Raw genomic sequence first — 8,489 nt, 5'->3', positions numbered from 1 at the left:
CGGCTGCTGGCCAGCAGGTCGCGTTGTCAAATCCCAGCCACGGCGGCCGCCTTTTCGATGGGGGCGAAAATGCTTGAGGAGCATGTCCTTAGATTGAGGTGCTCCTTAAAGAACCCCAGGTGGTCAATACTTCCGGAGCCCTCCACTACGGCGTCTCTGATACGTCAAACCCCCACAATTTCAATTATTCTGTTTTGCTGTCTTTCCTCCTTCTCTTCTTTGGGCCTGCGACTGAGAAATGGCAAGATCCATTTCACATAGGATGAACCGAACCTTCTGCGCAGTCATGTGTGTCCATACTCTACCTCAATGAACTGCGTTAAATGTTGCCGATTGCTTCAATGAAGGCACTACAATGTTCGGCAGCTCGTTACAATTTGCAGTTGGTTTATCACTGCAGAATAATTATTATTACACGCTAATCCCAATGAATTACTGGAATTCTCACAAAAACGTATCACTTTCTTTCCTACTTTAGAATAAAATACGGAGTGTCTCAGGATATGGCGTGAGTTTGAAATATTTGCAGACACTGCGTCGTGATTTGCGCCTCATGGTTATAAATATATATAGCTATACGCATATACAAGAGCACTTAAAAAATAAAAGCGGCCTCTGTTTCGGGCATGGCAGTTTCCTGCCCACAATTTTCTATTATTCAGGTGACATCCCAAGCAACATGGCCTAGGTTCTGCCGATTACCTGGCTGGAGGCGCGCTTTCATCTATTTTGCCGCCAGGATAACCGACAACTCTGCATCTCACAGCAACACCGCGTGCTCGCCAATAGTGCGAGAAGTTAATCAATGCCAAGAGACCTTCACCTACGGGGGCACCTGTAGAGCAGGTGAATACCGCAGAGCACCGACTCTGTGTGTCATTCGAACCATTATGAAAAGCCGCTAGGTGCGTGGTCGGCACCTCTAGCCCGGTGCCGCCCAGGGTGGAAGCATCTACGGTTTCATGTGTATTATATACAAACTTTTCAAACAATGTAACTTGATAGCGCCTAGAAAATGAAAAGTAATATTCCACGCTGTATAACATCATCACCCCTCCGACTTGTTCCCACCCCACATGCTACGTGCGCCGCAGAAGTACAATGGTTGCAGAGCTCGGGTGCCCATCCGAAGGTTGCAGGTTCGACACCGGCAGCGATGGTCGAATTTCGGAGGAAGTGAAATGCTAGATGACTGTGTTTTGCGCAATGTAAGTGCACGTTATAGAACACCAGACATTCGAAGTTTCCAGGGACCTTCACTGCAGCGTGCTTCATAATCACATCGTAGTTCCGGCACGTAAATCACCAGATATATTAATACATATTATCTGCAGACACTAACCAACCTCCACACACAGGCGTCTTCAAACGGTCCTCGCGTGAACAGAAGGGCAAATTCTGGGACTCGCACTTGCATCTGGACCGGATCATTTCTTGGTGGCATATCTTCAAACAGTCTTATGTTTAAAAAATTGAAAACACACAAGACAGGAGTATGCTACCAGCAACAGAGGCAAGGAACATAGCCAAGCAACGTAAGTGTGTAACCCCTATGTAGGCAATAACTATTTTCTGGACTAACTATAATCCAATTTAGAGCATTCAAAGGTTTCAGAAAGCTCTCGTATATTGCAGAAAGGCTTGCGATGAACTATCTCGAATGTAGGTAACTGTATGTCGCAAAAAAAAAGTTATTTATAACGAAAACTGCTGCCGCTGAGGTAGCTTACCCCATGTTCATCACCAGCTGAAGCGTTTCTTTCGAGCGTGCATGACCGTGCCTCCGAGCCGGCACACAATGTTCGAGGCCATCGTATGCCATACATGTGTGCTTCGAGATATCTACTATAGTATACCGTAGCTCAGTAGTATCTAGAGCATCGGACACCTTATTCAAAGGTCGCAGGTTCGGATCTTGCCAGGGGCAGGTTATCTTTACGTCCACTTTTCGTTCTTCACATTTACATTACATTTACTTCTAATAACATCCCATATACTCCTTTTGGCATTACTATCAGTTGTATTTCATCAATATTGTGTCTATCAAACAAAATGAGCCCCTAAATTTACCCTGCCTTCATTCATTCCTAACATGGTAGAAGCTGAGCAGAATATGGATACTTGAACAGGACGGTGTGTCGCTTGAACCAACGCCCCTACAAATGTTCTTCTCTTCTTAATTTGCTTATTTTACGAATACAGAACCACTCGCATAAATGTTGGCTGCACATTTCCAGGAATTTTTCATCTCACGTATGGTTCTTGCATGGGCCTGCATAGGCAACAGGAACGTTCAGTTAAAATTCTCGTCACTCCCTGAACACTGTTTTTTTGCCCTAGATAATCACCTTTGTGCTAATTAGTTGAGACACTAAAAACATAAACAAGATAGATGTATTTTAAGGGAAGTTTAGTGAGCAGTTAACCGAAAAGGGCTAAAGACATTGACTAAGCACTCTCTCTAATCAAAAGTGCCTGACAATCGCAGCGAGTACTCACTGCGATCGTCTACCTAATCTGGTTGCTTTTATCATAAGCCATCGTCGTCTTCAATACAGCACCGTTCGTTGTGAATGATAGAAACTTAGCCATGGGTCTTCAACACAGCTTGACGTTTCATGTCAGCAAAGCTGTTCATATAGATGTTCTCGGTTTACTTATATCTGCTCCTTGGCGTGTATCATGAGCTTCCTGCGGAGACGTGAAGGCAGGGAGAGTGGTGCCCATTCCAATGAATTGGCTATCCAGGATGTGCTCGACACGGCAAAGACGGGAATGTGTCAGACTCTGGTATTTTCTCTTCCACCATGTTTGCAAGGTGCCTGACCAGGACATAAGTCAAACGTGCTGCCCCAGTATTTAGTTAACGGCATATTAGCAGAGCCATATGGCCACTATAATGGTAATAATTTTGTTTACGTTCAAATAACTTGAAAGTAACTTGCGACTGGAAAAAAACTTTCGATACAGTGCGTAAATACATGGGATTTAAAAAGCAGTGCGTACTTCGCGAGTGTAGCGCGTGGTGTTTTGCAGATAGTACTTGAGCCTGCTGGGCCAGCTGTCTCTGCATGGAGGCTGATATGGCTCTGGAAGAGCTGCGCGCCTTCGCTGAAATAGAAAGGGAGAGAAGAGAAAGGCGGGGATGTTCACAAAATACGAGAAAATGGAAAAATAGACAGAAAAGAAATTGACAAGGCGTGAACTAAGCCGCGGCTTGCAGCTGCAAAACTGGGCCATTGCGAAGACTAATCCGGTTGCTTCTAGGTAAGCCTTAGCTGGGGGCTGCTGATCGTTGGTAGGTTGCCCCTAGGTTATTGCTGGGCCTGAGCTATTAGTGATGTTAAGTCTGTTCCCTACGTTAATTCTCAACGAAAAGAAATTCTTGTTAAAGAAACCGCACATAGTCTCAGAGACACCACAGATCTCCGACCTCTGGAGACAGAAGCCTGCGCTAAAACCAAACGTGCTCCCGTACATCTACGGGCGCTTATACTGGGCGACAACTTTCTATTCTAGGATGGCCAAGGCTAAGGAGGCAAATCACGCTCGTTTGATTGCTCCCCAGCATTTAGTCCTCTAATGAAACATTTGTATACGATTCTGGTTAACTAAAAATTACCCCTGACTATTTCATCTTTTGGTGGTTTTATTTATTGAATAATCAGCTTTTGCATGGTAGAAAAATTTCTTTCATACTCTCTCAGGTTTTGTGATTTTCTGGCTTCTGTTGCACTTCTTCACTTCACCTACAAGCAAAGATGCAGTCCACCGGATGCAGCTCGTCGGCGTCGCCTACGGAGGAAACTCCACCGCATGTCCCAAGTCCACTAGCTTGAAAGCCGCGGCAAGCGTTGTCAAACGAAAAGCTATCCGTACAAACCAGTAGCCGTTGCCTTTCCCGCTTCCTAGTGTACTCTCGTTGTACGTACTCGCGGTCTTCAGCTCGTCGCCGTCGCTCCGCCATCATTTCTTGGGTGAAGTGCTGCCTTCTTCGTTTTAGATGGAAGTTCTGCTTTGTGGTATTTACCCTATTTCTATGGCATATACCCGTTTGTGATTTGTCGCTCCAACAGTCGCCTTCTTCATTTTTGCTGGACCAGTGTTTACTAGCGGGACTTACCCAATTTTTGTGGCAAATACTAATTTATCATGATTACAGCTGTCTGATAAGATGCGCTTGCCAATCACGTCTAGTTTTAAACAGCTTCACTGCTCAAATAAGCAGTCAGAGCGAGCAGAATCGCAGACTGGTGCTGATTGGAAGAAGCAGGTGGTCACACAGTCTCCTCTTCACCACACGAATATCATTAACGCCCTGCGATCATTCATAATATGCTTAAATGGTGCTTCAAAGTTCCCAAGGAATATTTCTTGCTTTGATTGGAACTGGTGTCAAAAAGGCTGACACTGTAGCCTGCCGAGCAAATCCTCAAGCGTCAGAAATTGGGGTATCCTTAAGCTTCGAGAGTTCAACATGATATCGACGTCCTGTCCATAGCGCATATACGTCAAACACTTGGTGCACGAAATCTTTTCGAACGTGATATGCACCAGCTATATGGCCTTAAGCGAATAGACGCAGTGGTTTAAGGCAACGTGTAAAAAATTCTGGTCATGTTGCCTTTCAGAGCATTTCGTGGATCTCTAATGACAATGTCATGGAAATGTTTAGATTTTATCTTTCGATTACACTTTTTTTTCTAATGGCGATACCAGGCTCTGTTAAAAGGGCTGTTGTATGGTTTCACACTTTGCGCCGCTTTTAAGTCATTTATTTATTTTTCCCAACTTTGGCAATACACGCGTGTGTTGACAGAACATTTCTTGCAAAATTGTTTAGATATTTGGATGATTTTTATTTCATTTTAATGCAATTGGTTTATGAAATCAAGGATATTCTCGTGAATAGTGTCCTCGAAGCTTTAAAACCAAGTTCTTGTAGGCTAAGGTTCACAAGTGAGATACCAGTATATGGCTGCTTACGATTCCGCTATAAATACATTAGCTTTAATCACTGTAAACTCTGCTGGCCATATTGTCCCCATAGTGAAAAAAAAACCAATCCTCAACAATATTATTCAGCCCACTCAAAGACCGTCAAAAATGCAATTGCCATGAATAGCCTTCGAGCCTCGCAGCAATAAAGTTTTGCGCTAATTAGTTGTGCCTGTACTCAGTACGCACTAGCTAGCCAAACTCACTTCTCTAGTGTAATTCACACCACTAGCACTGCTGGCTACTAGGCCCGTAATAATAAGCTTTTTGAATATTCTCCACCAGTGTTGTACACTGGTGAGAGAGAGGGAAACGTCTTGGTTGTATGGAGATTGTTCAGGCAACGTATATTCGCCAGTTGTTATTATGCATGGTGGGGGGAGGAGGGAAAAGAAAGGCCTTAGAAGAGTTTGAGTAGATATATATTTAAAAAAAATTAATAAGATGCAGGCCTTCTAACAGCTGCCCCACGCGATGAATGGACAGTATATGCAGCTAATCTTAGACATAAAAAAAGAAGGAATCAATATTTATCGGCACAACACACACTTTGTCGAGTAAAAGATCATTCTGCTGTCAAGACCAATAGATTCGATTTATAAGTGTGAGCAGTTCCATGCTTTCCACTGTTTCGATGAGCACAGCGAGAGGCCCAATATTCATGTTTAAGACATGAATATTGGGCCTCTCGCATGAATATGGAACTGCTTGCCACCTGAAGTAAAGAAATCCCAAAATTTTAACACTTCTATAAAAAATCTTTGTCTAAGCTTGAATGATGTGAGCTAACTTTGCGATTTTTTGTTTCCTGGCTTGTCGTGTTGCAGTCACAGAAACATCATACGAGCTGGATGGTTATTTGGTGGGTGCAATTTTTAAAATGCGTGCCGCTGTTCTGGATTGTGAATCTTGTTGTGGCCTAGCAACGAATGTTGTATTTGTATTGCATTTGGGAATGCGGATACTGGTATTGTTGATTACTTAATATGTCTCTGTGTTGTCTTGTTTATGTTATTATGTATACTTTAGTGATTAGCTTGTGTTGGTGCACTTTTGGACACTATTGCAATTATAGATTTCATTGTCGTTCGGCACGAAGATCGCATGCTAAAAAACGCTTGTAGTTGTACTGCAGAACAACCTGTGTTTCTGAGTGTTAGTTTCTTTTTTTTTGTTACAGTAAGCCTGCATTACTGTATACATTTTCTTTTTGAACCCATAACTAGCCATTGCCTACGGGTCCAAGCAGTCTGATGATCTTTTGTATTGTATGATTCAACAAATAAAAAAGAAAAAAGAGGCATTAGTCGAGATTTTATAGGTTATCATGATGATGATGATTGACGATGATTTAATTTTGTGCGCGTAGGTCGTTGCACGGATCATTATGCATTCTTATCTGCAAATTTCTCGTCTGCGGAATCAACTCAGCTATGTAATATGCAGAGCGCCATTAATATGCTCCAGTTTAGTCATCCGTTTCGCGTCGTTCTGCTGCATGACCGAGTCATTTATTAACACAAGTGTGAATGAATTAGAATGAACGCGTGATTCCTGAATTCCGTTCCCTACTTTACGTTCCTCGTTCTGCGGAACGCAAAGCGCAGTACACTTATAGCTGCAATACATTCATAGCGCAGTACACTTAAAACCGCGCTACGCACATAGTGTCGAGAACAGCTGCGTGAGGGAGTAGTGTAATCAAGTTATTTTCGTTCAAAACATGATTGCGTGAGAACTTGCTATTCCATATGTGCAATAACACTGCCTCGGTGATGCTGGTAGATAATCTAACTTAGTTAAATTTCAAAGTCAATACTTTGGTGATAAAGAATTGTGAGCTTGGTTTGACACACAACGGCCAAATTTCGACATTTCACACGGCTGGTTTGTTGTTGGACATCTGAATACTTCCGTCGTATCGTTCTTCCTGCCACCGTTCCGCCATAATAATAATAAGAGACTAGAAAACGTGTGTTGGGCCACTTACTACAAAAGGCACATCCATCATGAGGCGTAAAACAAGTCAGCAGACCATATAGCTCCCCTGAGGTAGCACTTCACGCAGCTATGGTGACTCAGAGATGATGTCATTCACTTGCGGACGCACGACGTCAGGACTTCAACCCTCTCTGACGACCGGCATTCAGTAAATGACAGAATTAAATAATAAGAATGTAGCAAGCCGCCCCATCTGTACTAAACTAAGCGTGGTTTCTTGAAAATGTTAGTGTGAATCTGACCATGAGAGGAATGATGGAATCCCTTAGTTTGTCTTTTTATTGGGTAAAGCGGAGTCACTGCACCTTGATCGGTAAGCAGAGAACGTGTATACGCGGGCACTGAAGCAAGGAGGCAATGACCGATGGCGTGCGTTAGGGGAGGTTTTTCTCACAATCGTTTGTTTTCTTACTTTTTTTGCAACGAGGATAATGTTCTGAATGTTCTTGCTTTACTAAAGCCATTGCAGCCGTTCTGGCCCCGCCGCAGTGGTCTAGTGGCTAAGGTACTCGGCTGCTGACCCGCAGGTCGCGGGATCGAATCCCGGCTGTGGCGGCTGCATTTCCGATGGAGTCGAAATCGTTGTAAGCCCGTGCGCTCAGATTTGGGTGCACGTTAAAGAACCCCAGGTGGTCGAAATTTCCGGAGCCCTCCACTACGGCGTCTCTCATAATCATATTGTGGTTTTGGGACGTTAAATCCGACATATCAATTAATCAATTGCAGTTGTTTTTTTGACGCGATAACCAATGTGCCTTTACGAACTAAATCTCACAGTATATTTTTAGGAAACAAGTAAAGAAATAGTCAGCCATTGCCTTCTCTCCATTATTATCTTTATTACGAGTTGGCTCGTGTGTAGACGGTGCTTTATCAACGACGTGAATCATGGTAAGTTTTTCTTTCGCTTTATTCGGGTTCCTTGTAAAGGAAAACTAGGCCCACGTATCTACAAAAGGCTTCACACCATAATAATAATTCAATAATTATTAATGAAGCAATAACTAACAAGCGATTCAATAAGAAATGCTATCAGGTTCAGCATACGCCAGTACACACCTGTATCAGGCCGATGTATGTGATGTAACCAGGCTGTGCGAAGACGGAGTCGGCGCACGCATCAGCCCTGAAGCCACGTCCATGCACCATAACCAAAAAACCCTAGGCAGTGCTGGTCGGCAGGTACTCTTGCGGTTGCACGTCCAGTGTAAGTGTCAGGCCTGCGTCATCGTGTTTGCTTCTCCTTGTTAAGGTCATACTGTGGCGCAAAAATGAAAACTTAGTAACAGTTAGCGTGCAATACGATGGGCTGGAGGTGGGGCAGCTAATGAGCTGCAAGGAAAGACGTAAGTTGAGTAAAGTGCGTCTCAATGTCCAGTTTCAAATAAAAACTCGCAGCTAATGAAGCCAAGGAAAGTATCAGATACGTTAATTACGCTGTTTTAAGTGTATTGTGGACATTGTGATGTAAAATCGAAGTAATTTAGATG

The 8,489-nt window shown here is 43.4% G+C and overlaps 1 long non-coding RNA gene across 1 annotated transcript; it reads right to left on the bottom strand.

The window, feature by feature from the left end:
- Positions 1-3,006: 3,006 nt before the first annotated feature.
- On the bottom strand, positions 3,007-8,201 carry LOC142786833 (uncharacterized). The gene is made up of 2 exons (XR_012889174.1): positions 8,059-8,201; positions 3,007-3,111 (listed from the first exon to the last, which is right to left on the bottom strand). It is a non-coding gene; the product is annotated as an uncharacterized LOC142786833 (long non-coding RNA).
- Positions 8,202-8,489: the final 288 nt, after the last annotated feature.

Source organism: Rhipicephalus microplus, chromosome 2 (assembly GCF_043290135.1).
Source record: "Rhipicephalus microplus isolate Deutch F79 chromosome 2, USDA_Rmic, whole genome shotgun sequence".
NCBI lineage: Eukaryota > Metazoa > Arthropoda > Arachnida > Ixodida > Ixodidae > Rhipicephalus > Rhipicephalus microplus.
This window is presented reverse-complemented; position numbering and strand designations above follow the sequence as displayed.